We start from the raw sequence: 27,364 nt of genomic DNA, 5'->3' as shown, positions 1-27,364 counted from the left end.
TTCTGTATACCCAAGCCTCCCACACTTCTCCAAATACCTGTGCCAAACAGCTGACTTCACAGTTGTGAGTTTTTGACTAGGTTGTTAACACTAGGAAATAGCTAGACAGACATACAGTGACCAATTGCTTACAGGAAGACATTTTTGGAAGAGCACTCAGACAAGGAAGAGGCCAACTACTGTCCAGAGGCAAGTGAGTAAGAACAACAGCCTGAAGAAATCACTGAGGCTAAGACGTGTTATGAGGGCACACACACTGAGAAGATAGTGACAACTCACATGACATCCAAAGATCAAACCAAAATCATATTTTTCCATTTTTGTATCTGTCAGAACTAAAACAGAACATAGAGAAAGGGGAAAAAGGCAGAAACTAAAGCAAAAAACTTACCCATTCAATTTATGCAGATCATAATTTTCCTCTTTAGTTAAGCGATTACTAAACATATTCCCATCTTGCCGCACCCTACAAGTACAGAAGTATTGACAGCAAAGGCTTTCGTGTCCCTGAGCGAAACTGGCATAATTCTGTTGAGTTTAAACAAGAGTCCATCCTCAATGTGGTATGTTTCTTAGCATAAACGTAAGGTAATGTTTATCTTTAGTTTGCCTGACTGAAGTATACACCCCTGTATGTAACACACTAAAGGTGTTTCTGAAAGCAGATGCTGGGAAGCTCTAAAGAATTATAGAATCTTAACAAGATTTCTTATTTTATTAAGGCTACTTTTAGAAACCCTAATCAAGAGGTTGGCTCAGTTAGTCAAGAGCCATAAAAGAACATTTTTAAAAATGAGACTTACCACCACGCAGATCTCAAGCAACAATAAGATGATCTCAGATGGAAGAAACACAAAAAAAAAATAAACAACTCATCAGCTGTTTTAAGGACTCTCATTCTCAAAACAGGCTGGAACCTGTGACACCAGACTCTTGTATTCTCAGGTCTGCAATCATGACCTTCTGTACACCACTCTGCTTCTGTTTTCATATGTATAAAATTGATCTACTTAGCCTTAGCATCAAGCCACTGATTTGACAGAAGTGCTGCAAGTATTAATTTAATGTTTGGAAAGTGTTTAAACACTTTCAGTTGGAAAGTGCTGAAGGCAGACAGAGGATTACATTACACTGTCTACAGCTAACCTGTTTTTAAGGGAATATTAGGGTGGGGATTGCTTCTAGGCAGAGACCTCATACATTTAGTTTCAGCCTGAACGTACTTCAAACATCTGAGCTAGAGGATAAGCCTCTCACAGGGGAGATCTATAATGGAAAGGTTGAGCCGAAAGTACTACACAGCAGTCCTGCTGGTTGATATTACCGTCTTCGGATAAAGTCTTCCATGAAGACTGTAAAACGAAGATACACTAAGTTACACTCAAGATGTACCTGTAACTATACACGGCTCAGCCTTCTCACAGAAGCAACACATGGGATGAACAGCTTAGCTTGCAAGGATCATTACTCAAGTTTAGCGAAAAAGTACAATGCCCACAGTAAAGTCCTAGAAGAAAAGGTATTTTCACCATAGCCAGAGTCACTTGAGAGCTTTAAATGCCCGGCATTAATTTGCCACCTAATAAAGAGTTCTCTTTCATTAGACAGAAGAGCTACTCTTGTGTCCTTGCAGGAACAGAAAAAAACATTATAGTCCATTTCACGAGAACAATCTCCAAACCAAAACCTATTTTCAACAGTAAATCAGAGCTCCTGTTTATTCTGAACAACAGTGGGAAACTGTAGTTAAGAACAACCCCAATAAACCCGAGAATACAAATCCCACCACAACCGCACTGTGCTCCTTTCAAAGTGCTGATTTACCCCCCCACCCCACGCCTTCTGCTTCAAACTCTCACTGGTACACAAAAGCTGCTCTCAGCAGGAGGTGGAGCGGTGCCACGCAGCACGAGCACCGAATAGGACTCTGAGCGCATACCGGAGGCACTGCACAGCACTGGGAAATAAAAGAGGCCATTAACAAAAATGGGCTACAACCCTCATTTAGTCTAACCTCGGCAGCTGAGTGAAGATATACTTCATGCATGCTTCTGGAACACATCTGACTGCATCACAATTTTAAGGTCATAAACACTGCCGTGGTCAGTGAGAGAGTAAGTTGTCAGAGTAGGAGAAGTAGAGTATTAGGGATTCCCTGCCTTCATCACTCTCTTGCTGTGTAGTTTTGGGCAACTCAATAAGCTGCTTTTTTATTCAGTCTTCTCACCCATGAAGTAGGATTACCCACACTTCCCTTCTTGAAAGTCATGAGCATGAACACTTGGTGAAGACTTGCAACACCACTTTAGCAAAGTACTCGCAAAAATAGCCATATCTTTCTTCTTCTAAAGATTCCTCCTCCTTCAGTTTGTGTGCTTTAGACTAAGAAGGAAGAAAGGGGAGGCAAGACACAAAGAACTGTGACAGCCATCCCCATGCAGCTCTGCCGCACACAGGAAGGAGCTAACACCTCAGCATCAGCTTCCATCTGAAGCATCAGCTTTAATACACACAAAGCATTTCCAGAATTCTGCCTGGGAAATTTATTACCAGGAGAGAGAATGAATTTAACTCTACCCTTAAGAGTTTGTAAATTGAAAGTTTATTAAAAACAAACAATTAGTATGCAAATGCCAAGGCAACTTCCTTCCCAATCTGCTGTGGCTGATAAGACAATCGACAGGGTACCTCGTCACTGACACAGGACCATCTTTATAATGTGCACACTTCCTTTGTATCGGTCTTAAGATCTCCACGCAGTCTGGTAAGTTCAGAGAGGATGCTAAAGGAAGGAAAATTAGACAACTACTTAAGAAGCAGTCAGCCGAATTGTTCCCGTCTCCACTTTGCTTGTGCCATTAGAGACCTTGCTGTTCTAAACAGCTTTAGCCAAAATAAGGCAGCTTCTCTGCCTATATGCAACTCATTATCTACTACAGATTTCTATAGCTATATTAATTCTGGATATATGTCCACATGTTACTTTAGAAAGATCAATAAATGAATAATCCACTGTAATCCTGTAGTGACGATGACACAATCCATGGAGGTGACTGACATGCCAGAAATTAATTCTGGTTTGAAAAGGAGATGAAAGGTGGGCTTTGAAGGGCATGCCCTTACTTCGGCAGCCTGTACTTGAAGAGATGAAGTTACTTGACACAAGGAAGAATCACAATGATTTTATCTGAGGGAAGGATTTTATAAGTTTCTCTCACTTACAGAAGTTCATCCTCCATGTAAGTCACAGCAAGTTATCGGTCCCACTTATAAGAGAAAAAAAAAACAGACATCTTTCACTGAGGAGGAAGTATTCTCATGAGGGAGAGAGGTAATAGAACAGTATGGCCACAAAAGAAAACAGTCTGCTAATCCTGATAAACAATGCAATGCTTTAAGAGAATTTAAGACAATTATGCCAGATTGGCTGCCACTGTTCTGCCTGTGTCCACACTGAAACACATAATAAACATGAAGACGGGGGTCCAAACTCCATCCTACAATATCAGTGAAGTATGATGTACCCAGGGTTATGCAGGTTTAATGTCCAGCAAACGGGTAAAATTAATACATTCCCCATATCCCTGTTTTATCAGAACAGGCACACAGCTCACACATAAGATTTGTCCTACAGCCCAGCTACTCATGAAATTAATTTCTACTATGTGTGGTCTGAAGAACTGGAAACAAGTGTCAACTCACTCACTAAAGTTGCCGTATTGGACAAGGTGATTCAGTTTGAGACTGTAAGCTAAGATTGAGAAGTAAGGTAAAAAAAAAAAAAAGATAATTAATATACAAGACTTCAACTTTCCACTTCAGCTTCTACTTGCTAGACTATTTTAAGAAAGTCTTCCAACGCCTTTATTTATTTCCTCCTAGTGGCAGAAGTCATTCAATGCAGAAATACATAATCAGATTGTACGACAACTGGAAACTAAAGCGAAAGGGAAAAGCCAGCCTGCCTTTCGGCAAGGAACTCTCCCATTTTATTTCTGATATTGGGAACACATAGATGTACAACATGAACATAAACATACATTCATTTTGAGGAGGAAAAAATACATCTGTGTATTCCTTAAGCTTTGCGATTCAAATGAACACATCCGTTCCACTTTGCAATGATGGGGTACCCACTGTAACACACTCCCATTTTTTCACTGAAAGCCACGATTTAAACGATTGTGCTCCTTACGCCTGTGGCTGAAGGACCATCAGCTCAAAGCAGATAGAACATCAGTACAACAGTGAGGAAACTCGCTCTCTCATCTTGAGCTGTTTCCATCAATCTAACACCCTGTGTAAAGTAGTAAGAGTGAATTTATTAAAGACATAAAAGTAGATTCATGGGATAATGACACTGCTTTAGCGCTACAACTCAATAATGAAGACAACAATCAGCAAGCAGATCAGATTTTTCACACAGCACTAACTAATTAATAGGAGAAAGGTAGGAGGGAAAGAAAACCTACACACAAAACACAAAACCAAAAACATCTGAGACGCTGCACCACCTCTGAAATGCTAATTCAGTCATGACTTACTCTAACAAGGTCCATACAGCAGAAACAAAAGACAAAGGAGGTGTGGCGAAGGAGGAATTTTGCAGAGCTCTCTCCAGATCCGTTCCCGTTTGTGCAGAGTACAAACAAACAGGGAAGCTCTCAACAGGGAGGAAGCAACCTCTCTGCTAGTTGGCAGGCACATTCTTATTTCACCTTTTCTTCCTGAAGAAGCACTCAAAAAGCCGCTAAAAATCAACCAAACAGACAGCCATGCTTCGTATCTCAAGGAACATAGAAAACATTTACAGATATGATACAACAAAAAAGCAATAAAGACCCAGACAAAAAGATGACCGAGAGTAGCAGCAACAACACAAGGCGAGTTTTCAGCACAGGTTAATATACAGAGCGGCACAGTACTTTCTTTTCTCCTTAAGAGATAAACTGACTGAATAAACACCAACCACAAAATTAAGTGCCTGTGTTCTGGTAGCTATCCTGAAAGAGAATTATGAATAGCTCCAGCTTCCCCACTTCTCTATTCATACGACTCCCCAAATCTACCACATCTGTCGTAACAGATGCGTTGCAATACCTGAACGCCGCACATTGTGTGACAGGAAACAGTACAGATCAAATCACTCTGAACAAATCTGTAAAGTCAAGGTTTCCTATGAGAAAAGGCCTGGCCCCACAGAAACTACTCATCTATTTCCACGCATTAGACAGCCTCGCACAGCATCGGCACACTGCTTCATCTCCCCCTTTTCCCCCCTCCCTAGTACTTCACTGCGCACAGAAATGAGTCAGTGTAATATTGCAGCCCATGGCTATGACAAACATCTCTGGACTATTTTTGGTTTTTGATGCTATGAAGTATCATGAACGTATTTGATATCCACCACCAAAGCTGTAACTGAATTTGAGGGAGGAGGGAAAGGTCTATTTTCTTTGCCTGACGCAATGGTAGCTGAAACCAGCAACAATAATCTGCCAGCACACGGCACAAGGATGAGGATCGTATCTGACACCATTTTCCAAGCCAAGATGATGACAGGTGGATGAACAAATCAGTCTGGACAACCTCATGCTGCAGCATTAACGAATGCCACAAGGGTCTAATGCTTCATGACCCAAGCATCAACTGGGGGACGGACAGTATGACTTAGGACCATAGGACCATAGAATGGTTTGGGTTGGAAGGGACCTTCAAAGGTCATCTAGTCCAACCCCCCTGTCTTTTCCACCTTTAACCCTCTTTTATTAAAGTTACAGAATCAAACAGAAGCCTTGGACTTGCAAACTAATCCTGCGAGGTTACCACTTGCATTAAATCTGCCTGAGAGGTTCACATTCCCTGAACACAGGGACTGTTTGCCTCACAAAGCATTTACTCAGTCACAGAACGAAACAATGCCATGGGGTAAGGTGGCAAGGAAGAGAAGCTTGCTATGCTTCACTATTATATAACCTGACTTAAGAATTCCTTTCCCAAAACGAAAATGCAGTGAGCAGAACTAATCTGAATCATACCACCACATCCTTGGTGCAACTCTAAGTCAAATTTGACCCCATCCAAGTGTATTGTCCACAGACCCCCACCTCCCTAAAATAAAAGAATTTCTAATAAAGCAATATGGGAAACACATCAATCTGAGAACGAGTCCAGCCAGTCTTTATCAAAGAGACACTGAAATGTTTTAAGACTCAGAAGTTAGGGAGGATTGACTGGAAGACATACAGTGAACTACCACCATGCAGTATGAAATCTTGTACGAGGCTCAAGATTTCACTCCACACAAGGTTGTAGGTGCACCATTTCAAATTTTTTCTTGACCAGGGACAGTCAACATTCATATTGCTACTCTGAATGTACGCACACCCAAACAACACCCAAACCATCAGGAATCAATACTAGTGCATTCTCATAATATGCATCTTTTCTGCGTTTCTTTGCAGCCCTCTGGACTTGTATCATGGCCCCTATGCAGCCAATCTACTCTAGCACCAGCTGATGCCAAGTTCTTCCTCACCAAATGTCAGATCAAAGCAGTTACTTGTCAAGGTTTTGGGTTGGGTATTTTTGTTTGTTTTGATAGTTGAGTTGGGGGTGGGAGGAGCAAGGGAAGGGGTGTAGTATGCTTCTCCAGAGACAGAGAATGGCTTAGCATCAGAGACATACTGTTTCTGCACATAAAGAATTTGAGAAAGTCTCCAAAAGAATTCAGATATTCATTGGCTCAATAATGAAAACAAAACAGGTAGCTTCCTAAAATTCTATGCTGCCTGTGGTATCTACCAGCACAGCCTAAAGGAAAAAGAGTAGAGACTAGGGATGTGTAGGGTTTGTTGAACTCCAAGATACGGTATGTAGAACCATAGAATGGTTAGGTTTGGAAGGGACCTTCAAAGGTCATCTAGTCCAACCTCCCTGCAAGGAGCAGGGACATCTCCAACCAGATCAGGTTGCTCAGAGCCCCATTCAACCTGGCCTTGGATGTTTCCAGGGACAGGGCATCCACCACCTCTCTGGGCAACCTGTTCCAATGTTCTACCACCCTCAAACACCATCCCTCATATCAAGTCTGAATCTACCTCCGTCTATTTTAAAACCATTACCCTTCATCCTATCACAACAGGCCCTGCTGAAAAGCTTCTCCCTGTCTTTCTTACAAGCCCCCTTTAGGTACTGAAAGGCTGCTATAAGGTATCCCCAGAGCCTTCTCTTCTCCAGGCTGAACAAGCTTCTCTCAGCTTGTCCTCACAGGAGCGGTCCTCCAGCCCTCTGACCATCTTTGTGGCCCTCCTCTGGACCCTCTCCAACAGGTCCATGTCCTTCTTATGTTGGGGGCTCCAGTGCTGGACACAGTACTCCAGGTGGGGTCTCACGAGAGTGGGGTAAGGCAGAAGAATCACCTCCCTCAATCTGCTGGCCACGCTTCTTTCCTTCTTTCGATGCAGCCCAGGATGCAGTTGGCTTTCTGGGCTGCAAGCACACATTGATGGCTCATATTGAGTTTCTCACGACACTGTCAAATCCATGTCTCTCCAGTTTAGAGACAAGGATGTCATGTGGGACAGTGTAAAATGTTTTGCAGAAGGCCAGGTAGATTATGTCAGTTGCTCATCCCATATCCACCAATGCTGTAACCCCATCATAGAAGGCCAACAAATTTGTCAGGCACGATTTGCCCTTAAGGAAGCCATGCTGGCTGTCACCAATCATCTCTTTATATTCCATGTGCCTTAACATGGTTTCCAGGAGGATCTCCTCCATGACCTTGCCAGGCACTGATGTGAGGCTGACTGGCCTGTAGTTCCCAGGTCTTCCTTGTTTCCCTTTTTAAAAATGGGGCTCGCATTTCCCCCTTTTCCAGTCGGTGGGAACCCCACCAGACTGCCACAACTTCTCAAATATGATGGACAGTGGCTTGGCCACTTTGTCTGCCAGAGCTTGGAGAAGGTGCTTCTTGAATATTAACCAGCTTTATTGGGCTCTACTTCCCTCCAGGGCTTTAACTCTAACTTTGCCCAGCAGACCCCTGAGGAGGCCAAAGTCTGCACTCCTCGCTGCCCTAAGGATCTTGAACTCCACCATCTCATGGTCACTGCAGGAACCTCCTGGATCGCTTGCGCCCTGCTGTGTTGTCCCTCCAACAGATATTGGGGCAGCTGAAATCCCCCACAAAGAATAGGGCTTGTGACCATGAGGCTGCTCCTATCTGCCTACAGAGGGCCTTACCTGCTCGGTCCTCCTGGTCAGGTGGCCTGCAGCAGACCCCCACTGTAATGGTGCCTGTCCCTGCCCTCCCTACAATCCTGACCCATAAGGTCTCAGTCAGCTCCTCATCCATCCCCAGGCAGAACTCCATGTACTCCAGGTGGTCATTGACATAGAGGGTCACATCCCCTCCTCATCTCTCCTGCCTGTCCTTCCTAAAGAGTCTGTATGCCTCCATTCCAACACTCCATTCATAGGAGCCATCTCACCACGTCTCCATGATGCCAACAAGGTCATAGCCCTGCAGGCATGCACACATCTCTAACTCTTCTTGTTTGCTCCCCATGCTACTGCATATCCTGCAGACAGTCTGTTTCACCAGTGGTCCCTGGAACAACAATCCAAACACATCCATCTTCCTTGTTGTGGTGAAAGCAACAGGCAAAGCTGCTAACACTTTTGAGGCTTTTCTAGACCGTGCTTTTGCAAAGAAAGGTTGGATCAGATGATCCTTGAAGTCTCTTCCAAGCTGGTATTCTATGATTCAGTTCACTGACCATAGTGTACAGTACAGCACAATCTGCCTTTTTGCATGGTAGATCTAGAGTGTACCTACCTCATCAGCATTAAAGATAACCAAGAAGTGTGAATAAAAATGCTGTTCTAACTCAGTATTTCTCAAAATTGGAGGGGAGGTTGAGGCTAGAGAAAGAAAGAGATTAGAATGTCAGCCCGCAAAGCAGAGAGCACATATTCAGTACCTGCACTGCTGAATCAGCACGAGCTAGGATAAAGTACTCTTTATCGGAGCAGATTTCAGCTTGGCTGCCCTGTAATGCAGAAAAACAGTCAAACCCCTGCTCTCACAGTGAGGCAAAACTGTATTATCCATAGGCTTCTGAGGAAAAGCAATAGAGTACAGTGAAAAGAGGCACCACTTCAGCCTATATAAATTCAAACAAAATACAATATAGCAAAGTCTAACAGTGTTAGAGTCAACCGAGGAAAACTTCAGAATTACAGAAACTGCCAAGCGACAGACGCTGGGAAGAAAGTGGAAGACAAGAGCATCAGAGCTCTCACATTGCCTTATTACAAGCGTCTCTTGTTCGCACTGGTTGGTTTCAAATGCAGGGTCGACAGGCTGCATTTATTTTCATGTTATGTGAAGTTTAAGAGTTAGTACAGCTGTCAAAGCAGCAGAGCCCTAGCATGATAGCTGACTGAGGATAAGCTACAAATGAATTGAAGCAAGAGAATATGACTATTTAATTTATATAATTTATTAGTAATAAGTTTGTACCTTTTGCTTTCAAGAAAGAAACTTCATGGAGGAGGAGGATGCCAAACTGCAGTGTAACGTGCAGCTCCATTACTACACTGTAATGTTTGGAGGACTGCAATGATGAACATACTGCGGGGTTCAGAACAACCCACATACACACATGTGTGTCAGCTTACGGGGGCAAACAGTCCATGAGCCTGCTTATTTACATAAATAGAAGCCTGAACACTGAAGAAAGAACAACATCATCTGAAAGCAGGTTTCAATCTAGGTTTCAAATGTGTTAGCAAAACAGTGAAGAAAAGCAAGAGGTTTGACATACTACATTCCTTCAGCTATGCATCTTCAAGAGCATTATTTTGAGAACATACTGGAGTGCCAACATCCTCCTGTCTTTAGGCCACTAAACCTGATCCTTGCTCTCCATGACCCAAAGTCACACTACAAATGAGGTGACTTATGAAAGCAATGCTGTACCACCAAAAAAACCTCCAGGAAAATATATGTGGGAATGTTACCACTTTCCGAGGTCGCAACCTCCATTACAGAGCCAAGCCAGCATGTGTGTGCCTGTACCTTCATTCACAATTCAGCTCAAACCCACCTTTTTCAGCAGTTTAAGACAGCAAAGTGGACTGGTCTGAAGCAGCTAGGCAAAGGATGCATTTCCCACCATCCTCTACTATAGGGATAGTTGCGTACAGCAGAACAGATGGCTCTAGCTGCTAACACCTTAAGCTCTTGTTCCTCAATGCATCAGATCTTAACCTTTCTTAAGGTTTAAGCACTCTGCCTAAAATAGTTTAACACCTGCCTATTTAGGTTTTACAGGGACTTTCTCTATGAGCACCACTGGGAAGGCTGATGGGAAGGGAGGAAATCACAGTTATATATTTAAACTGTACTTTATGCACCCTGAACAAAGTAACTCAAGATGATCTTCAGAACATCACCATTAAAACGTTCACTGCCTCAGTTATCCTCCAACACACCTGAGCCATGGGGAAGTTTTACTTTTAAATTAAGAAGAGGCATCTTCTCACGTGTCCAAGGTACATATTAATGGTCCAGTAATGCTTGATCTGTTGCAATAGCCTATTGTTTCACTGTTCTGAAACCAAAACCATATGTTAACACCAAAGAGACAACATGAGATGAATCCTCTTGTTACGTGGAGTGATCGAAGGAGCTATAAAACAAGCTCTCAGGAAGAAATTTCATTTAGCCAATAACACTAGTGGGGGCAGTATCTACCAAATTGGAACCATGTGGATTCACTTTTGGAACCCGGCATCAACATTCACAGTTAATCATACAAAAAATGGGTTGTTCTGGGTTGCTGTTGTGTGAGAGAAGGAAAAGGTTTTCCCTTCTTTTTGTGAGTCACGCATATTACAGTTTCATGCAATGAAACAGATCAATTCCTTTTGCCTGTGCAATGGTCATTACCCTTTATTTTTGTGTACACTCAGTATGTGTTTGCTTATGAGATCAGTTTTTCCTTCAGCCTAACAAAGCTTTTATTTCCACCACTCTGTATGTGCATTTTTTTAATATACATATTTGTAGTTTAAAGTGCATACAGAGTGTTCTTGTACAAGTGTTCCTGCATGTTCTACACACTCATCCAGTACCATTAAAGCAGAAAGGCAGTGTTCTGTAGAGAAGAGATTATTCGCAAATTACATTTCTTTCCTGCTACTCCTCAATATCATCTTTCAGAACAACCAAATTCAAAAAACTTAAGAAGGGATACCCCCCATAGTGAGAGATCTCACAAGTTAGTTGGATTTTTCTCATAATTATTAATTCAAAGTCTTCCTGTCAGTGCCCAGCTTCAGAAGTTTGGAGATTGCCTTTCTACTTGAAGAGACATGACGCAAAATTCCACAGTTTTTTGGAACCACTTGTTAGTATACTCTAAACATTAAACACCTGCCAGACAGTACCAGAATTCAGCTGCAAGGCAACACTCACCACCTTTGCCAAGGCATTTTATTCACTAGGGAGTTTCTGCTTTGTTTTTTTCCCTTCTGCTGATTTTTGTACATTTCAGTAGAGTTAAGCAGTCTGCACAGGATAAATTAGGAACCTGATGACTAGTTACTGACAATTTGTCTGGAACTTCAGTACATGCAGTAGCTGGCGCCAGGCAGGCAAATACACCTGAGAAACATGGATAAACAGAAGACTTCTTCACCACCTTTTCCCGTACAAAAGCAAGGGGCAAGGAACATCAGCAGATTCAAATCATACAAACATTGTATGGTTTTTCACAAATGTGTGCTGTTGAGAGCTCCACTGTTTAAATACCTGCCAATACATCCAAGCTCATTCTGACAAGCTCAAAATCAAAATGGAAGTACAGATGTTCTGCAAATTTATTTCCAGCAAGAGGACACTGGATGTCTAAACAGCCAGAGGAACTCTGTGGCACTCCCCAGGTATGTAAAAAAAAAAATACACAAAAGTTGAGAGTACTCCAGTGCTTCTTCTAAGTACTACCAGCATTTCAAAAGAGCTAGCAAAAAGAGCTAGAATGTTTGGCAGTGACAAGCAGATATCATCCCCTTGCTGCAACACAGGGATTGGATATTTTTTTCATCCAAAAAGTCCTTGGGAAGCTAAGGAGAAATGATAGACTTTGGCTCTGTGCTCTAGGGTTTGCTACTCTTCATGCAGGGGAGGGAAAGTGTTGAGTGATGAAGGGCTTCAGAAAAAAATCCCTGTTCCATATCAAGGGAAAGCAGACGAGCCCTATGCCAGAAAAGCCAGATTGCAAGAGACAGAGCTGCACTCTGGGACCACTTGCAAACAAAGCTGGTAGCAATTGTGATTCACACTAGCACATATGCTTGTTTTGGTGTTGAAATCTCAGTCAAGGACTCCATAATCCTAAAGAAGGAACTCTAAAAGAAAGAGTAAAACAAACAATACAGATAACTTTCTCGTGTGTGAAAAACTAAATATTGCATTTGTTAAAGGGATGCATACAGACTTCATCCACCAGAACAGTGAGCCATCCAGCAGGAAACCCGACTTCAAATAGCTGGTGCATCAAACTTGTGTGAAGACCTTAAAAGACCCATCTTCCACATTCAGGCCATTAGTTTCAAAGATGAAACTCTTACTCATGTTTCCAGAAAACAATTTAAGAGACTTCTGAGCTACAGGATGAAATTAATCTCTACGTATGTTTTGTCAGATTTCTCATTGCAAAATAAAGTAAGATTTGTTAATTTAAAAAACAAACCTCACATTAGGAAATTCTCTACAGCCTATGTTAAAATGAACAGGTCACGTGATTTAAAAAAAAGCACAAGCAGAAAACAACTTTCTCCAAATGTTTCCGTTCTTGTTATTTCTTGTGATCTTTAACGTAACAAGGTGAATTAAGGACAAAGTAGCAGTTCCTCTGTTTCTCTCATGGGAAACATACCTTCAAAACATCATTTTAAAAGCAGTTTTCAAATATACATTATTTAATGTAGCAGCAACACATTGCACCTTACAACAGTGCTGCTCTTATTAATGAACATTGCAGTACCTTAAGAAAAATGGAAAGAAGTGCTTTCAGCAGAATCATCACACATTAAAAATTAAGGAATCAAAAAGGAAGCACAGCTCAGCACCCTTGTGATAAACAGATTTCTCATTTAAACAGATAAGAAATAGGAACCTACCATTAAACCTAGTAACAGATTGCTACAGCGTGTGAACAGCATCACTTGTCAGTATTTAGTCACCTTCTCTTTTGCACTCATGATGTTCAAAAAAAGAAGGAGGGGAGGAGGGGAAGAGGTAAGCACTAGCAATTTATAGATCAGACACAACTGATTTAATCCAAGTGGCTTTTGAACAAAGATGGCATTAGAAAATCCAAAATTTCAAATAAGTTATTAAAGAAAGCTTCTTCCTTCCCTTTCCTAACAAACTACTGACATCTCTTTACCTCTCTCCAGCTGGACTGCAGACCTCATGAGGAGCCATAACAAATTAGTTCATGGCTCTGTAAGCTTCTGGTTCATTACACAGCATAATGATAATTCAGAGAAGAAACTCCAACCCTGCTCTTTTTACATCCCCTCTAACTCCCTACAGGAAGCACTGTCTTCTGGTGATTTTGTTAATGGGTAACAAGTTTATCTGATATTCAGTCTTTTATTAAAACTTTCTAATTGCTTTTAATTTTTCACATCAATTGAAAGAAAGAATGATAGCTAAAAAGAATAAAATAACAAATTCTGAGAAAAAAAAAAAAAGTCTATCTTGTTCCAAAGGCAGCATACACAATCAGAAATACGGCCTCAATAAGAGTCCAGTTCATCTGTATGCATCCAGCCAGAATACAGCCATAATGGTGGTGAGCAGAGCTCCTAACTCCTCAGTGCAAACAAGTAGCCTAGGTACCGAACAACACACCATGATTTTGTTGCAGAGTTAAGACTGCATATCCAGCTTATGCTTTAGCTATTTATTCTTCTAGTCTTTAAGAAATACCATGAGTATATCTCCCATATATATGGGAGTATATCTCCCATATATACTCTATATATGAGTATATAACCAGGTGTGATGGTTTAGCCCAAATTACCACAGTTTCTCGCTACCCCTCCCCAGTGGGAGTGCATGTTACTGTCTTCCAGCACCAGTTGGTATCATTACCTGCTAGGCTGGAATTAAGTTCCGATACAAAACTGTATTTTAAAAAGGACAGATTTCAAACCACTGCCCCGTAAAATGCAACAAGGTGCAGAAGCCACCACCAAGTTATCAGTAGCCCCCTGACTACTGATGCCTCAAATGTCACACCACCTTAGAAGCACCAGTCTATAAAGGCAAACTGTTTTGAGTGAGAGAGGCCAACTAATGTTCATAGCATCACAGAATGGTTTGAGTTGGAAGGGACCTTCAAAGGTCATCTAGTCCAACCCCCCCTTCAAGGAGCAGGGACATATTCAGGATTTTTTAATAAGTGATAAACATACACCATTCCCCGAGGAATACAGCAAATGTATATAGCATATCACACAACATCTGGAACAGATTTCAACTTTTCAGTTGCGGAACAGCAATAGATTCATGGTCAGAATGAGATCCAACCATCTCGTACAGCTTCATCCTTCTCCAAGTAAGACCATCAGTTCTCAGCTGCTGTGGCCAGGGACCTGTTTCCCAAGTGTTCTGGTTTTGTTCAGTGAGGGGGGGCCTAAGGTGGCAGCTTCTGTAGGAAACTGCTAGAAGTCGCTCCCCTTTGTTCAGGGGACTTGGCCGGGCCTAGGGCAGACCCGCTGCTGGCCAAAGCCGAGCCAATTGGTAGCAGAATGTCCAGTGATAATGCCTCTGCGATAATGTATTTAAGAAGGGGAAAACAGGAAAAGAAGATGTGAAGCAGCTGAGTGGGGGCAGAGAGGGGGAGGCGCGAGCCTTGTGGGCCTTGCAGGCCTCACCCTCTGGCCTCCCTCCGGGCAGCCGACTGGGCCCAACTCGGCCCGGCCTGGCTGCAAGAAGCGGAGAGGAGATGAGAAGTGAATAAGATGTAAAAAGGATCCTGAGAGGCGTCTGCCAGCCTGTTGTGAGGAATGGCTGCAGATGCCAAGGTCAGTGAAGAAGGAGGGGGAGGAGTAATGTGGCTCCTGGCCAAGATTCCCCTGCAGCCTGTGGTGACGACCATGGTGGAGCAGGTTGTCCCCCTGCAGCCCATGGAGGTCCACGGAGGAGCAGAGATCCACCTGCAGCCCGTGGAGGACCCCACGCCAGAGCAGGTGGATGCCTGAAGGAGGCTGTGGCCCTTGGAGGGCCCGCTGGGGCAGCCGTTCTGGAGGGACTGCACCCCGTGGAAGAGATGACCCATGCTGGAGCAGTTTCACAAAGGACTGTGGCCCGTGGGAGGGACCCCACGAAAGAGCAGGGGAGGAATGTGAGGAGTTCTTCCCCCAACAATGTAGCAGTGGCATGAAACAACGCATGATGAGCTGACCGCGACCCCCATTCCCTCTTCCCCTCTGTGCCGCTTGGGGGGAGGGAGAAGGTAGTAGAGATAATGTTAAGCCCAGGAAGGTGAGGGGGTAGTTTATCTTGTTCCCAGTCTCATTCTCCTGCTAGTTTTAGAAATAAATGAGTATTTTTCCCCAAGTCAAGTCTGTTTTGCCCGTGATGGCAACTTTAAGGATTTCTCCCCATCCTTATCTCAAACCTCAAGCCGTTTTTCCTTATATCATCTCCCCCTATTCTCTCAGAGGGTGGGGGGAGTGAGAGAGAGACTGCGTAGTCTGGTCCCGACTGGGGCTGAACTACGACACCAAGCTTTTATTTTCAGCAGATCTACAGGGAAAAGAACTGTTTGAGAACCAGTATTTATATCAGCTTCCTTGTTTTTAAAGAACTGCAGCCATCACTCTGCAAGCCTTTTGAGACTATTTGCGAGGCTGCCTTACAGTGCATGCAGACCTTCTAAGTTGCTCTGGCCTCAGTTTCTTTCTCAACTGGAGAAAGAAAGGGACCTGCAGACAATATGAACACCTCTAGGCTTCTTCAAAAATCTGCTACTGACCAAATATTTTCTAAGATGTCTTTTTACTTCCACATGCAGATAATTGTGTTCTCAGTGCTAGAAATGGGAAAATTTCAGTTGTTCATACACAAAACAGAATTTGCAAAACGCTGCATATCTGACTTGGGTAAAAAAAAAAAAAATCCCAGACCTTTCACAGATGTTTGGTCATGCCAGAAAATATTTTCTGATCTCCAAATCTGACCTAAAACCTCCCTTTTGTAACCTTCCATTGCTGGAAGATTCAACTGCTATGGATGCCTCTTACCTTGCATCCCTTTGAGAAATACATCAAGGTGGTCAACTGTCACTGTGGTGACTGTCAGACCATGTGACACTGCAACAAGCAGCAGCTTTAGAACAGGCACTGCTTTGGCTGCTTTACATTCACATGGTTATGCCACCAACCACATCTTTCTGCATTGTTTCTGCCAGGAAAGACAACAGGGAAGAGAGAGGAAGTAGGACTGTGAGTGCCAGACATCTCACAGAAGTTTTTCGTCTAGTATTTTTTAGAAGTCCTAATTTAAATAATAAATAATTTATAAATAAATTCCGTTTCTTAAAGCATTATTTATTTAAGTAATAATGAGCTTAAAATCTCTCCACATCTTTACTAGTACAATACTGTAATTTCCCCAACATAGATGGAAGTAATGGAAGCACTTTTGGTGCAACATATTTGAACATCACAGCTTGTGCTTATTTTAACTTTTTAACTGGAGCAACCATATTTACTTTATTTTTCAATCAAGAAGTGGACAAATGAACACAGCCACCTTACCTTATGAATTTCTGTGGCTAAACCTGCAACACAGGATCTTAAACTACTCTGATAAAAGCAGAAGACATGACACAAACCAGTACTTCAGGAAAACTGAAGAAAGAAACACATCCTGTTTTCTTTGGTTAAACAATGTTCAGAGTCCCTCTGTATTCTCTGACCTTTATTCACGCAGAGACTTCATCCTTTCCTAGTAATTGCTCTTTGAGATTCAACAAAAAGTCCATGAAGCCAGAGAAAAAGTGATAGGACACCAGTAAATGAAGCATGAGTCATTATCATCTGCCATCACTCAAGCACATGAATGAGGATGCTGGCACAAACCTAGACATTAAATGCACTGATGACACTGACTCATAGGGTGCAGAAGTTAACCATCAATGTAGTCATCATACTCTCTATACTTCAAGCTTCAAGTGCACTCTGTAATAATGAGATTCTTCATGCTCTACACAAATTCAGCAGCAGAAGGCCCGAGGCTTCACATCAATTCAGCCTGTGTCAATGGCTTAAAGAAAGAAATTAAAAAAAAAAAAAGAAAAAAAAAAAAAAGAAAAGAAAAGCAGACCTACCAAGGTTCAAATCCTTTCAGTGAGAAACCTCAAAAAGCCTGAAGTTTACTGTACCTTTTACCATTCCAAACCCACTAAGAAAGCAGAACCAAATAATGCAAAGAGGAGTGTTAAAAACAGATCCTTCTCTGAATAAAACCCACTAAAACTCACAAACAAACAAAAACCCAGAACAATCACTTTTCCTTAATATTATCTCATCCCGAAATGAAACAGAGGAGACATTCAATCCTAAAACAGGTCAGGACAAGAAATAAAAGTAAGACTGTGGGAAACCAACATGGGTATATAGCTGCATGTACGTAATGCATGTACAGGAATCTCTTTCAAAAATATACTTTTGCCTCATGCAACAGCTAAAGGGAAAATAATGTTTTGTAAGACAGGAAAGAGGAAACTGAGGGTAAAATTCTGATGCTTTTCATGTCAGCAGAAGTTTTGAAATTAACTTCAAGTGGATCCACTCTTTAACCTGAAGAGAAGCTAAAATGAATATTTAAATTAACCAGTATAATAAACGTTGTAACTGCTTCTTTGAAAACTATGGCAACAAATTCTGGCTCACTGAAGATTGCTACCATCTCCTCTATCACAACTCATTCAAGATCGAAGTGTCTGTAATTGAACCATAAATCTCCTTTGTTCTTAGAGAGACTGACTGAATAAAACAAAACAACAGATATTTACAGTGATATACTTAGCAGTAGCAAAACAAAATATTATTTCAAAGTCAAATTATAATGATCTTTCATTAAAATCCACATCAAGAAAAAATGGAAAGAAAGTATGAAGAACATAAAGAGGAACAGCTCTAAAACTTGGAGTCCTTGGGTCGTAGTCACAAGTTCTTAAGGATAACATTAATACAATTAATAATCAATGAATAATAACCTTTGGGAAAGGGGGATTATAGTCTGTACTTGGAAAGTACCCAAGACGTTCTGAAGACTAATCTAAATTAACACAAGCTTCCTAAGAAACTCTCTCAACATCATCTAATTTTGAGTCACTGAGGTTATCCAGTAAACCAGAACTACAACGAGAAGACAGAAAGATGAGTTCTGCAAAACAATACACAGCAGTAATGGTCAGGGTGGGCCCTGGGAGACCGTCTCTAACCAACCATTTTTAAGAAACGGAGTGAAGTTGCCAGTAAATCTTTGAAAATAGTAATAATAAATTTTCCATCTCTTTCTATACTTGGAATCAAGTGCCTCACCTTTGGCCTTCCAAAAGTAAGTGCAGGTTACTCTTTGCCTTCTGAATTTGTCCAGTAACAAGAAGCAGGTTTCAAAACAGAGGCAGGCATGTGGCACTGCATGCTCCAAGCAAGAGTTCATTCACCGGCAAGCAAGCTTCCTTCCACCTCACACTGACGAGTAGTTGCGGGACCCCCTTACTCTCCCCAGTGCATGTCAGTAAGGGGAACGACAGTGTCAGATAACAGCCAGAAGACAAACCTTTCCAAGGCAAATGCAATTCATTATGCTTTTCTCAAGAGCATGCCAGTGGAGTACAGTGGGACACAGAAGTGCACAAGAAGATGGGGAATGTGGAAAACAACAATTCTTTTGAGAATCTGCAAATTTATAACCCTTGCCTACGATTAACTTCATAGCACTGAGCCACCGCATGAGACCAAGAAACATCAACTGAAATCAAGCACCACATCATTGTTAATTTTTGCTCTTTGCTTGAACAAACAGTTTGCATAGTGAGAAAACTTTTGATGCCATTGATTATAATGAAGTCCTACTGATATAGCTTAGCTGGGCTAGGTAGAGCTGCTCTCACGTAGCTCCATTTTTGCTTCTCTGATTAAACACAGAGTTGTTCTGCCAATTGCTTCTTCGCCCTGAAGCGTCTCTTCTGAAGATATAAAAGGACCTCATTGATCATCCTGGTTGAGGACTGTTGGGAAAGTTCATTAAGAGATGGGGCTGCGGCACTATCAGCACACTGTTGTCCTCCAGCTCTGTATTGCCACTTCCACAATGACTGAAATTAAGGAACAGTGTTCTCGTGTGCAGTGGGACATGGAACTCGGAGGACTAGCTAGCGGCAGCTATCAAAGCTAGGGGAAGCTGCTAGAAGGGTAGATGTAAAACATCATTGATCAAAGGCTGACTGCTTTACATAAGATACAGGAGCAAGTATTTTTGGGAAGTTAGAATCCTGAACAAAAGCAATCTTCATCTAACAAAACAAAAACCCCAGCTTCACATTTTACACATGAGGTTCCTCCCTCCAAATGAATTAGTTCTGTGCTTTAGGTTTCAAACATTCTCACCTCTAACATGAGACAAAGATCCCACTTCTTGTATCCAACTCTAGCAAGACACATACAGTGAAACAAATTAAAGGTACAACTCAGGTAAGCTGGTATCTGTCAGTGGCCCCAAACTTCAGTCTGGCATCTGCAACCGGTAAAATATCGATTTCCTCCCGTCAGCACAGATGGGCAAAAAGCCATACCACAGATATTCCCTATTATTTCTGTAAAGACTATCTTTGCTCTCCTTCACTGAGAGGGTCATCTCCCTGTGGAGATGCCTTTATGGCCTGTGCAAAAATAACACTGGGAGCCTAATGGGACTTGTTAAAGATTAAACAGGCACACTGATACCTAGTTCAAATTGAACTTAACACCTCAGGTTTCTCATGTCAATTTTCCGAAACATAGGGAAAAAAGGTAATTGTCAATTAATGGGACCATCGATTTGGGGTTGGTGGAAATCAATAACATGAAACAATATGAAGCTATACAATCGTAACCGGTATTCTATAATGAAAAGGCTTTTAGACAGATACACAGAGTAATTGGCTGCTCCCTTGCGGCCCATCCTCTAAGCTATACAAGAGTCCAATTAAAATATAACGTCAGTAGCAACACAGTTGTTTATTTGGTGGTTTGGGTATTTTATATGCATTAGGTTACATTTGCTAAATCAAAAGTTGCAGACACTGAAAGAGCGTGCACAGAACAGTAAAACATGGATCAAATCCAAGGGATCAAATTCAGGTCAGATACCACAGCCATGCATCTTAGACTTCCAATTCACTACCTTTCTAATTACACGTACAAGCTTGACCGTAAAATTCACATCTCTTGGGTTCCAGCAGAAAAACAACATTGCTCAAGTAGAAATTCCTCTTTCCAACACTGGTTGTAAAATCCTCTCAGGACAATTTCACACCTTTTATAGAAGAAATGAGACCAGTTTGAGATTAAATCTGCTTATTGCCACCAAAGAATAAGAATCCACATTGTCTTTAAAAAGCAAGAAATACCAAGAGTTCTTGAAGAGGATCAGAAAGGCTGGATGAGTACAGCACTTGAGAGCATATGCCCAGGAAAACTTTTCCAGACACTTCTCCCCCCTCATGATTTATGGTAAAATGAAAGGATTGTATCAAAACAGTGCCATTAGGTTACAAGTGCATCAGAAGTTTGTGAAGAGAAGCTGAAGACTTGCTATAGACAGCGTGCCCTGACGTATTAGAAGAAGGGTCCACATTCCCTTACCCAGATCTACCCTTTTGAGTTCATTATTGACTAATACGTTCTTAGACTAGTTTTGCCTGCTAGAAAATTTTATAATACAAGGCAAAATAGAAAATTTACCACATAACTTGCACTGCATACTGGCTACTAAATAACAGAGCAAGTTACAGGGGTTTCAGTTGGTTTTTAAATTATAAATTATCACATTGCTATCTCCAGGACTGGGCAAGCTGCCTGTGTTAGAAGCTGCCCATGTTAGAAATATGATCTTTTAGATCATAATTTACCCAAACATACTCTTCTTTTAATCCTAACAGCTTCATGGGAACCAATGAGACACTTAAAACAACAAACAACCCCAAATTATTTGTTTGACAAGTTAAAAATTAAGCTAGATTATTCTTTTTTAGCATATGCCAGGCCAGGCCCAGTACTGTAAGGAGCTGGTCGTTCAGACCCAGCGAGATAGTTTGATACTGGAAGAATGAATGGCAGAACTGGAAATTAAGCTGCCTGCCCAATGATGCAAACACACAAACCAAAAACTGCAGCTGTGACCCAGCCCATTATATCCCAGTTAAAAATTCTGATTGATTAGCTGCAAGAAGGAAGCCTTCATTTCACTGACGTTGCTCTTCAGCAACCCTATAAAACGTATTGGCACTACACAATAAAATGTATTTTGCATTTCCTTAAATGTGGTAGGTAGGCTGGAAACTAACACTACATAGACAAGCAGTTCTCACAATGCTAATCTTTTAGCCAGCGTGACAGAAGTGACCCACAAAACATTCAGGCTACAGAGGACAGCAGATTAAGCATATTCACTTTAAGAGGGGGAAAAAAAAAAAAAAAAAAAAGTATTTTTAGTTATCTTTAAGAGCTAGATCTCCCATGTACACTTAGGCAGTGCAACATCAGTGCTTCGGGCTTTTTTTGTAGAACCCCAAAAACAGTATTTGCTTTTCTTGTTTAATTAGAAACAACACCAGGTTATTACTTTCAGGCATCTAGATCTCTGATGCAGCAACACCAAAGAAATACTGTAGGGTTAGCAGAAAGAAGCAAACCAAAGAAAAAACGCTGTGCTTAGGATTAAGATTCCCAAGGTGATTTCAAAAGATTATTTAAGGAAAAGCATGGAAGAGGTGTCAGCATTCCATTAATAATGCACTTATCCACCATCGGCTGGAAATACTACAGCACTTGGCATCTTGTTAATATCAGAATCGCTCATTTGATTACAAATAGATTTTCGCCCTCCAAATGGAAGTGCATCTTCAGCTTTGGGAACATCACAGCATGTTGGACACTGTCACACAGGCCATTATAGTTTCAAAGCACAAGCTAAGTGGCAGCATCGCTACCTTTCAGATATAGACTGGAAAGCTGGGTTTGAATAGCAGTGTGAAACTGTTTAATTAAGGAAATTTTTAAAAAGAATTATTGAACTTATTAAATTTAATGTCAGGCTACCCAAACGTGTTAAACATTAAAAAAAAAAAAATAATAATAAAAAAAAAAAGAGATAGCTATTTTAGTAGCTCTATCTCAGCTTTATCACACGTTCCATACAGACAGAAGTAAGGAGAAGGCAAAGGGATGGGGGAGAGTAATCAATGCAAACTAGATCAACAGTTCTGGTCTGCAGACTAAAGCTGGCCGAAATGATTCAGAGTGCCACACCTGTTCTTCCAGTGCATTAAGTGTACCAGCATTACTTGATGAGGAAAAAGGGAAATGAGAAGTAAAACTGGTATTGTAGGGAAACTCTATTAAAAAGCCAACAGCCCTTCAGGAAAGGACATTTCTGTAATGGCCATCCCTTTTGTCCCTTTAGAGCCATTCTTCTGGGGTTTTACACAATTAAAAGAGCTTCACTGATACTGGAACATTTACCAGCTCTATAGCTTCCTTATTTTTAAAAAGTGTACAAACCCTACAACCTAGTGTAACATTTACAGGGCTTGTTAAAGGTCAGCAGCTAACGGTCATGAAAGCAAAGAGACAGTGGTAGATTACCTTTTCAAAGTGAAAGGAGAGAGAATCACTAAAGATAAGGGGGGGGGAGGGGGGAGAAATGGCAGAATTTCAGCAGCAGCAAGTGGTGCGAAAAAATTAAACCATCCTACCCTGCCAAGCATCCTCATTCTTCTCCTGCAAATACCAAAGCTTTTATCACACAACTGTCAAATGCCAAGGCATTGTTTACCATGGAATAGGCAAGTGCAAAATTCAGTGGCAGAATTTTCATATTCTGTAACAGTATATTTATACAAATAAAGGGAAGCTCTTTTATAATTTAAAACAAATTTTAAAAAAATCACACAGGATCTCCATTAATTTTTATATGAAGTCCTTGATGTCATTCCTATATTCATTTCCTAGTATACCAAATTTTCTATTTTTAATAACAGCACAGTAGATGTTGACAGGGAGCAGCCAGTCTTAAAAGACACGTTTAAGACTTAAGGGGTCCTGTGAAATTAACATTAAAACCAGTTTTGATTTGGCAAGGCAAATAGAGCAATAAGATCAGCCTTTTTCAAAGAGATTTCCCGTTACATTTAAAATGTGTCGAGAGAAAAATCCCTAGACATGAGAAAGGCAATATACAGATTTTGTTTTGAGCTATCTGAGGACTTGATCAGTTTGCCCATACTGACTTAATATAAGTTATGATCACTGAGGTCTCCTCTGCAGCCAACCAGGCCAGAGTCCTGTGAAGTCAGCATTTCCCACCTTGGGGGGGAAGGGGGGGAAATAATAAAAAAAATAAATAAAAAAAAAAAAAATTGACAAATTATTTCAGCTTCTTAAACCACCATCAATGTGCCTCTACTTGTCAGCCTTCCAGAAAAAGCAGGCAAACTCTGGCAGATACCACAGGTTTTGTGTAACAGGTTTACACCTGCCCGTTTTAAAGACCCCTGAATGAAGAAGCTGAGATTTCAAGCAAATCTCAAATGAGCCAGCAACCAAACTCCAAATGTATCACTGAAGCGATGACGGCTGCCCAGCTACGTAAGCCTCTTAAACAAAAATCCCTCAACTCCTGAGGCTTTCTGCCCCATGTTTGAATGACATCGCAGCTGGGCTCCTCAATCTCATAAAGCAAATAGGTATCACAGACTATATCATTTCATGTTTGCTTTGGTCTGTAGCATATCGATAGCTAATAGCAATTAAAATCTCCAGTAGATCAAGATCTAGAGAGAGACATAGTAGTGGACTTCAAACTTTTACTAAATAAAGCTGAGGAAAAACAACATAAAGATGCAGAGTCTACCTCAGCTGAGCTACTAGATCTCTGGAAAGACCCCAAGAATGTTAATCCAGCAGAAGAAACAATGTTTTAAAGATTCTTTCCATTCACTGGGAATTGATTCTATTAAACTTCAGATGGATCCTCTGAAGACCCCTACAGCATCTAATAGCTGCTACTCACCTTTTATGTGCGCTTCATCTACCAGCAGAAAGAAATGCTTGAGCAGCAAGAATGCATTGGCAGAAATGGTTTCTGCAAAAGGTTTCAAAGCGTTTGTGTGCTGGAACCACAAATCAGCATGTAAGCTGATAAGGTGAGAATGGAAAAGTACTTTGCTCTACTGAGGTCAGTATCCTCATGCTTGTCTTTCTCACTCCTCTCCCCTCCTTCATTTACGGATGCTTTACCATCACTATGGTATCAGACACATAATTTGGTTATTTCCTGAATACATTTTTGGTCAGTAGCAGAATAGTCCTGACATGAAACCTGCCTATATGTTCCAACAGACAGCACAACTTATAATGGATGACCTTGAAATACTTCGCTAATATGGTGACTGTTTACTGACTAGAGCCAGTGAGTAGCTCATTTGTGCTTGAAAAAACCCTAGCACAATTTTTCATTACAATTTTTCACTACAGATGCTCTCCTCCTCGTACCCACCATCACAATTCTAGGCTTTTGTTAATTTTTTTAATCTCTGATGTTCACTGACACAAGATTTCATTGCATTTGCATATTTTTACATACAATGAGCTGATAATGTTAATGTTATGTTCTTTAGCATCAGCTCAGCTATCTCATTCTTCCCTTCCTGTATCTCCCACTCTCGCCCGAAAGTCATCCATGAGGAAAACACAGTTGTGAAAACTGATCTGTCTGCACTATTTTGAAGCAAAAGCTGAGCATAACTGCCCTTTCTAAAGGAAGAGCCATTACTGCTTTCAAGGACATCCATGTGAAAAGACAGTCATACAAAACAAATTCAGCATATAAGGATCACGACAGTTGAAGAAGCTACAGATAGAAGGAACATATCTGCATGCAAAAGATAAAAAAAAATTGTGTTATGGGAAAAAGAGTATGAGTGGGATTGGTGGGGGTAAATGTTCTCCACTGCTTTTTTGTTTGTTTGTTTTCTCTTTGAATTCTTTCAAGCAAAGCCACAGTTACTCCTTTTCCTTGTGATGTGAGAAGATTTCAGAAAAAATTCATGACTTGAGTTTGATACAATTCGGTAACCTTCTGACCATCCTACTGTTACACATATATCAAGCACATGTTGTAGTGCAAGACTGAAAAGGAAAATATTTCTTCAGCTAACTCTGTGGCTGATGGTACTCTGCTCCTGTCAGTGTGGCAAATGGAGTCTACCACAGCGTACTCATCTGTATTGAGAGAGAAATTACTCCTGCCCATGAGTCACAGAATGGACGAGGTATGAAATCCATTCCCATGATGAATAAATCAGAGTTAAAAAAGGTCAGGATGTCTTCAGTGTCTATTGGGGACAAACCCCATTTAAGGTTATCACATTCTTGTCAAAATCTTGACCAGAGTCAGTTTACCTACTTCTTTCTTCCCTTCCTGTATTTCCTCCCTCCTTTTCCTAAAATCACTCAGCTTTGCATGTATTTAGTGCCTTACTTTTTAACATCACATTGTTTTCTCCAGCAAAGTAGGATATCTCGCCATGTTACAATGAAGACAGCTTTAAATTCAAATAGTGTCCATTCCAAACTTAGCACTGGAAATGGAAAAATACATAGAGGGAGGCTCGCCCCTCAAAACCCCTCTTTAAACAGTGTGAAATCCTAGTTATCCAACAAGAGATTGATTTCTACATCTGAAGGGCTTGATGTCTGAAAGGAAAAATCTGTCCACAATTTTTAGAAACTGGAGCTAAATCTGCAGTTAAAAGTTGCTGTGCAATTCAAAGACTACTGATAAATAGGAGAAGGATAGTAACGGCCCGTATATACCCTAGGTACTCCGAGAAGGGTTGAAGATTGTTTTCCTGTCAACTCATTACTCATAGATCTGATTTCTAGTGTGGCAGAGATGTAATTTAGCTCCAGTGACCATCTGAGAACAAGAGCTTTTTCAAGACAAACTGAGGGCAGGAGATGGTTGGCTTCTCTGAACTAAAAGCCTTCTCATGATCTCAAATCAAACCTATGACTACTAATGGACTCCAACTAGGTCCTTCTGAGAGGCTGTCAGAATATTTTTTTCCAAGCTGTCCCCCTCAGGATCCTCCTTATCTCCATCTGAAATCCTGATTTTTTTTTTGTGCTGCAGAAAGAAGTCTGGGGAAAAAACCACTCTGTTCCTTTACTCTGAAAACACTTTTTAGTCAGAAGCTGCTATAAATTCACAGGTCATTTAAAAGAACTGCTGATATGTCATGGAGACTACAGCTATTTGGAAACACTCTTATTTGTTCCATATTTTATGTGTCTTTACAGATTTCTCTTTCTGGCTGTAATTCATGACAGCAGCAGGAAAACATGTGTCCTCCCTCTCCCAGGAGCTCACTTGCTGCTGCTATTTTCCCTCTACTCTAGCCATACTCCATAATCCGCAAGGATAAAATCTGTTCCTCTGGAAAAAAAAAAATATTCCAAACAAAAGGACTAAAATCTCAACCTGGGAATCAGCAGGTACATTCCAAGATTTTTTTTTTCCCCTGCACTTGCCCCAAAGTAAAAGAAACCACATACTGGCATTCAAGAACAAGATAGCGTTATACAAGGTCTGCTTAACCCTTCCCCGAAATACTTTCTAACAGATTCTCACAGAGTTAGCAATCAGTCGAGGAACTGCTCTGCTCTGGGAATAAATCAGCAGGCAAACTGGAAGAAAAGCATTCAGCTGTGGAGCTGACAGCTCCCACCACAGCCACAGCAGCTGTGCGCCGGAGCAGCCGCAGCCGGCCCTGCCAGGGGCTGAGGGGTGCCCGCTCCCCCGGCTCTTCCTTCCGGGAGGCGCTGGCAGAGGCCTTCCTAGGCCACCCAGCTCCAGCCTTTGCCACGGGATGCAGATCAGCGGTTCCAGACAAGAGGATTTGTGTGTGTTTTCACAGGCAATGTGCGTCTGTCTGGAAACAGGTCAGAGGGCATATTTTGCATTAAGTGGAATTGGAAGCGCCCACGCAATCAGCGGAAG

The 27,364-nt window shown here is 41.4% G+C and overlaps 1 protein-coding gene and 1 long non-coding RNA gene across 5 annotated transcripts in view; both read right to left on the bottom strand.

Moving 5' to 3' along the window:
* Window positions 1-23,661, bottom strand: part of LOC147600560 (uncharacterized) — a 46,046-nt gene extending 22,385 nt beyond the window's left edge. Inside the window, exons 1-2 of the long non-coding RNA XR_015258672.1 lie at window positions 23,592-23,661; window positions 19,711-19,837 (exon numbers count right to left, since the gene is read on the bottom strand). This is a non-coding gene — a long non-coding RNA (uncharacterized LOC147600560). The remainder of the gene's footprint in view (window positions 1-19,710; window positions 19,838-23,591) is intronic.
* The window catches only part of LOC147600559 (transmembrane protein 263-like), a 212,516-nt gene that overhangs the window by 157,676 nt on the left and 27,476 nt on the right, over window positions 1-27,364 (bottom strand). The gene's annotated exons all lie outside the window — the stretch shown is intronic.

The sequence above is a fragment of the Chlamydotis macqueenii genome, chromosome 5 (assembly GCF_036417535.1).
Source record: "Chlamydotis macqueenii isolate bChlMac1 chromosome 5, bChlMac1.mat, whole genome shotgun sequence".
Lineage (NCBI taxonomy): Eukaryota > Metazoa > Chordata > Aves > Otidiformes > Otididae > Chlamydotis > Chlamydotis macqueenii.
The sequence above is the reverse complement of the archived record's forward strand: the minus strand, read 5'-3'. Positions and strand labels throughout refer to the sequence as shown.